The following is a 6,692-nucleotide window of genomic DNA, read 5'->3' as shown; positions in this document are numbered from 1 at the left end:
GTTCATTCGCTTGGTGTATTTTTTTTTAAATTCTCAATTTTTTTAATTTCTTAAAATACTACAGTAAAATACAATTTTGATGTGACGTTTTTCTAGTTAGAATTTGAAAATTACATTTTTGCCAACTATCCGCAGAAAACATTTTTTTTTCTAATTTGTCTTATAAACAGAGCTAATTTTCTAAAATATGAATAATTTTAAACACAGTTTATTAGTTGTCCAATCTGTCCATACTAAAAATATATAATGAGTAGAAAAAAAAAACTTGTATAAGGTGTTCCTTTAAACTTTTTGATTTAATGTCCATAGACAGTCTCTAATTTTTTTTTAAATCTTTTTTTCTATTGAATATGTTGTAACTTGAATTATAAAAATAAAACTCTTATTTTACTGGTTGATTGGAAGAAATTGCTATTTGGCAATTAGCCAGCCAATGTGCAATTAAAATTATGTACAAAAAGTGAAATAAATAAAAAATATATACAAAATAAAAAGTTGCTTACCTTGTTAATCAAAGGTTTTTTTTGTTGATTATCAAGAATTTTAATTTAATTGTTAAAAGTACGAAAAACGCCGTGTCACTATTAGAGAATTTTTATTGGTTTTAGATATGCGTTATTTGCATTGCCGTTTTTAAAGTTTTATTTTCTTGGTCTTCCTTTTATTTTTTTGTAAAAAAGTTTAGATTATTTGTTTTTCTTCGATCTGGTGTTTTACAAATCCTTTTATATGAATCAATATATTATTATAACAATAAAATGATCAATTTAAGCATTGTAATTTTATTATGCGGGAAGAGACAACTAGAACCCTTGTTGGAAAAATATTTGTTTGTCGATAGGTTATTAGAGTAATTCTATGAATATTATTTAATTTAATATTCATAGAATTACTCTGCAAAGTGCCCTTCAAGTATTATATTACAAAAATGGCGCTATGTAAGTTTTTTATACTAATAATTATTTAAGTAACATTCACTATTCTGTTGAATTATCCCATGTGTTAATATTTTTCGAAGTGATAGTGCTGAAAACCTTATTGATGTGGGTAAGATTATCATATTCCCTTCTTGAATATGTTCTTCTTCTTTGACATATGTAGTACGAGTATATACAGATCCTGATTAACTTGCTGGGGGATAAAATCCAGTAATTAATATTATTATTTATTTATTTATTATGACCTAAGAATTGAGCCGATTACAACAGCGATATGAAGAAACAAGAAACATATGTTCAAGAAACTGAACAAAAAGAACTTAAAACTATATGGCAAAGATAAACAAGGGTAATAAAATAATGATAACTATATTTACAAACGCCATGAACATATAAGACTTCGAGCTAACTCATGCCAATCCATGTTCATCCCACATTGCGTCAGTGGCGAAGAGATCTACAAAAAGCCGGAAGATCTATCCTAAAGAATTCCAAGTTGTGAGACGAATTGACTAATCTACACATTCTGCACCAATGTGCATAAAAACAAAAGTTGCTCTTAGAAGATTTGATCAATAGCAGATTTTGACTTCTGGTGACCCAGTATACATACATCACGTATAACTTGTGTAGCGGCGTGTTTTGTAACTAGAAACATAAAATAAATCATGAAAATGAATAATAAAAAAGAATAAAACAATTTTTTTTTTTTAAATAAAGGAACAAATACAAAGAAATTGAAAACTAATAATATAATTAAATTTTTAAAATTTTACTCACATGTAATATACTGAATCAATCATTTAAAAAAAATAATAGCTTGCACGGGTTGTGTTAGTAAGGTTTTCATATAAAAATAAGGTATTATGTAAAATAAAAAAAAATACGAAAATTTTCTGCAAAACAATTTATTTTGTCGTTGCACGCTACGGATACACACGCGGGGTAATCTCTAAATTACATAACTTGAAAAAATCATAGCCCTGATGGCCTGATAATACGATACATAATTTAATTATTTACATGAATTGGCTTCGTTTGATAGTCAGGTAACAAAGAAAAATAATAACGAGAAAACCACTGAACTTCCTAATTTACAAACAAACTATCACGCCGTTTCCCCGTAAGGGTAGGCAGAGAGGATAGAACGCCACAACACTCTATCTTTGCATACATATCTCGCTTCCTCTACATTCATTCATCTTCTCATGCACGCACGCCGATTATTCCTACTTTTGACATGTCCATCTTCAAGTATTTGATGGACTTGATCGCGCCATGTCTTTCTCGGCCTTGCTCGTTTTCTGCATCCATCAACATTCGCATCGTAGATTCTCTTAGCCGTTCTTTCGCTGTCCATTCGCTCGACATGTCCAAACCAGCGCAGCACCCCTTTCTTGATTTTGTCGATAATGCATATCTCAGCCTTACACACTTCACGGATCTCGACATTTGTGCACCTATCATACATCGTTTTACCACACATTCGCATGGGGGATCGCATTTCGACAGCATTTAACCTACTTTCATCATCATTTTTCCAATTCCATACTTCGCTCCCATACATTAGAGTTGGCACTAGAACTCCATTCCTCATTTACTGTTTTACATTTACCATATATCCTATGAAATGATCATTTTTTTCTACATATTTTGTTTTCTTCTCTTCTTAATATTTTTTTTTACTTTTTAGGTTTTTTTTGCATTTTTGAGAAAATCAGCTTTTGTTTCGTTCAATTCCGGGTAAGAATGGCGTAAAGCATATTTTTTAAACATTTAAAAGTAGTTTTTACTCCGGAATATTAGTTCCAAGACAGGCACCTGAATTTCTGTATAAATATAACAAATTATAATAATAAAAATACGTCTATAATTTTATTCCAATTGACCGGGTTTCGTAATGATCCGCGTCGTCAGACCAGTCTGATGATCCAATGCAATGAATGAAATGAATATGCTTTCAGACTAATCATCTCATCTTCATGTAACATCAAGAAAATATCAAGATACGCTGCAATTGGTATAACAATGCAGTGCTTTGCCAGGAATTATGATGGTGAGTAATAAATTATTTTTTACTCGACTGTATTTTACAGACTTATTTAATTAAAATTGTAAAACAAAAAAATATATTTCCCTATCACTGTAAATATTTTTTTTTGTGATAAAATTTGGTTTTAAAACATATTGACTATTAGTAGCTTAGTACCTAATGCGGAGTATAATTATTAAGGTTTTAATATAAATTAAGTAATATGCTGTTATAGTTCAACAGTTCGTAAGATAAATTAAATTTCAATTTATACAATAGTAAATTTGATTACTCATTAAAAATATATTTTTGAAGCTCTAACTTTGTGGTTATTTGTTATAGAAAAAAATGTATGAAAAACTTTGATTCTAACTAAAAACAAAAAGAAAGAAGTGGTTTTATATTTATTCAAGAACAATGTTTTGAGTTTGTCAAAATTTGTGTACACATGACTGGATTAAACCCCCTAGGGAGCTGTTAATATTGACATATTAAAACAGTGATTCACAGGGCTTATGACCTGGCTAGTTTAAGCGGATGCCTGGACTTTTATATTCCCTTCTCTAAAATGTTCTTCATCTCTGTTGTAATATGTTAGTTATATTAATGTTACTATATTATTCTTGTTCAGGAACATAATATAATATTATAAATCAAGTTAAACTCAATATCTAGGAACAACATCAGCCAGGAAGTGTTCACAGCTCAATCCGGAGATCGCTAACGTTTCCGTGAATCGGGTATAAAAACGCTTCGCTATCTGCCTGCGCAACTATTGCGTAAAGTCCCAAGGACGAGAAAAAAATCCCAGTGCATAAAACAGAGGCGAGTTGCAGCTGTCCGCCATACTCACCAACTGCTGGCTACGGGCAGAAAGGGCCTAAGCGCATCGGTCGGTGCGCGCCGATAGGCGCTTCTGGCCCGCGGGCGGCGTGGACCAACCCTGACGCACCCTAAGCTAGGGGACTCTCGCCTCCCTACGCCGCACACACACTCGCGCGGGCTCACATATCGCCTCACATAAGGTGGATGAAACGAAGGGTTTGAACGGGTTCCACGATTTTATCCGTTGTTTCGACTCTTCATCATTCGCTCGAAAAAACCAAACAATCGCGCGCGTGCAAAAAACGCGCTATAGATTCGTTCACGCCTGGTTTTTTAACCATTTTTGCGATAATGAAAACTGGGTCAGAAGGGTTTTTTGCAGTGATAATAACCGCTTCGCGTGCCGCGGGATCGTGATTTATACTACCACCCTTTTTTACTTTTTTATATGATAGATACTGATTGGGGATTAAAAGCGGGATTTGTCATTTGTCGTCGTTTCTAAACAGCCTGAATGGAAGCCGATTGTTTGATGTGACTATGGCTAGAGTGCTAGACCGTCCCACGAGTGAGTTATCCCGAGCCCAGATATTGACAAGCTGTCGCCGCAAAAAAATTATGGCGATTGTTATGAAGTGCATTTTATATTTATACTCGTTTTTGCACAATGCTAACGTTATCAATAAAAAAACTTGTTTCTGGTTTATTATAACAAATTTCCGTAGTCAACAGAGAAGGCTGTTATTATTTATTACTGTTATTTTCGATTACACCATATTGATTATGTAGGTGTTTAATAAGTTTATTTATGTATTTGTTTACGGACATTGTTCTTTTATACAATTTTTAGGGATGAATATTACAATATAAGAACAGTTAAAATCATGAAAAAATAATAAAAGAAGCATTGATAAACATAAGGGACATCAAGACAAGATCTGTACTATTTATTTAGTGCTCGTTTAAATCGTTGTAAACTTAAACCAAAAAAACTCTAGTCTTGATTTAACAATACGCATTGAAGAATGCTGATTTTTGATCGCAATAAACGTCAGTTTTTTAGCACGTATCTAAAAATACTGAGTGAAAACGGTTCATTAAATGGAAAAGATAACAAAAATATAAATAAATTTAAAAAAGATTAAAAAACCACCTACCATCTTTTGTATTTGTAATAAGTAGGCACTCGTAAGTTGAATAATGAAGTTTTACTAAAAAATGTATTGAATTTGTACTTCTGCTATTATGTTTACTTACCAAAATCGTGGCCTCCAGTAGAAGTTAACACAGTTCTTCGGACCAATTCTCAACTAAATCTATATCTACCTACTTGCCCTTTCCATACCCTAGCGCACTCCACGTAACAATAATTCTGCATGTGAGTGCCGGTAAAAACGTTATACCATCAGAACAAAAATAACATCCAACAAGTCAAATGCTCCCAAACACACAAATCAACAACCGAGCTGTCAGCGTCTTCTGAGACCGCCATCTCCATAGAAAATAAGCCAGCGCTGCGAGACCGCTAGCTTCTCCACCAGGTTTAATTCCCAATTATTCTGCTCAAGTACTTCTCTACACCCCGTCCACTCCTCAACCATAGTTATATTCAATATAATTGGACCTCAAGCATGGATTGCGAACGCGCCAACCGCTTCATCGCGAGGTGGACTTATCTCCGCTGCATCTCATTTTTCAGAATTTTTACCTGGAAGTAGTCATCGAGTCGAAAGCAGTCGTCCAGGATTTCATTTCTATTTCACACACAGAACTGTATTCTTAATCTGCCCGGATACAGAGAAAAAATATAATAATATTCTCTCCTCTCTCTATACTCTCTTTTCTCATCAATATTAATTCATTTATAAACACAATATTTCATTGCTAGACCAATTTATGTATCTTTCTTTTTTCGCGTGGGCACATTTTGAAACTACAAACAAACCATCTCTCCGCTACCCCATAGAGATAGGCAGAGATGATAGACTGCCATATCACTCGGTTTTTGCATACAGACCTCGCTTTTTTTACACGCCACATACAACTTCTTATGCAAGCTCTCCGATTATTCCGACTTTGACATTTCTGACTGTCCATCTTTAAGTATTTGTCAGATTTTAATATTAATAACAACTTGTATTTATTGAGTGGTTAGAAGAAATTTTTATTTGACAATAAGCCAGCAAATGTTAAGTTATTATTATTACATTTGGATAATTTATAAAGCGTAATTTTTGTAAAAATCATTTCAAGGGTGCTGTACATTAAATAAATTTCCAAGCTCGTTGTGCACATACAGAGCGAATAGACGGTTAGAATTCTAGACCCCGTTTACAAAATTATATTTAAAAAAATAAATAATAATGAAAAATTAATATGCAAATATATGCACTTCAATTTTCTGCATGTTTGATACTAGTATATTGTGGAACTAAAGATTCAGCGTCATAATTACAAATCCATCTAGCAGCATTTATTTTGCCTGTCTATTTAAAGTTTCGTATCCTTGAATGCGCTTTAACTAGTTACCTATTATGCAAAAATCAACAATAAAACTAGCAATTTTAGCCAGAAAGGGGACAATAGGACTCTCCTTTCCCTCTTCCCGCGACCCCACCATGCAACTCACCCAAAAAGGGAGTTATTGTTGCATTTAAGGAAACTATTCCATATGAACAAGCAGTTATGCAAACTGGACTAACACTGGGAAAGATTTAATGTGTGTATATGCACACATACTTCAATTTGAAATGCATTCACCGACACTTTGATAACACGAGTATGTATAGAAACTGCGTCGGTGTTAGTTGGGTTATGTGATGTAATATAATGGGTCCTAATAAAATATGCACCTTTTTCCTATTTCCGCAATGCATTTGGAAGCTGAAGAGAGATTA

The sequence above is a fragment of the Micrasema longulum genome, unplaced genomic scaffold, assembly GCF_059751315.1.
Source record: "Micrasema longulum isolate JH-2025_06_02 unplaced genomic scaffold, ASM5975131v1 h1tg000967l, whole genome shotgun sequence".
NCBI classification, from domain to species: Eukaryota; Metazoa; Arthropoda; class Insecta; order Trichoptera; family Brachycentridae; genus Micrasema; species Micrasema longulum.
This window is presented reverse-complemented; position numbering follows the sequence as displayed.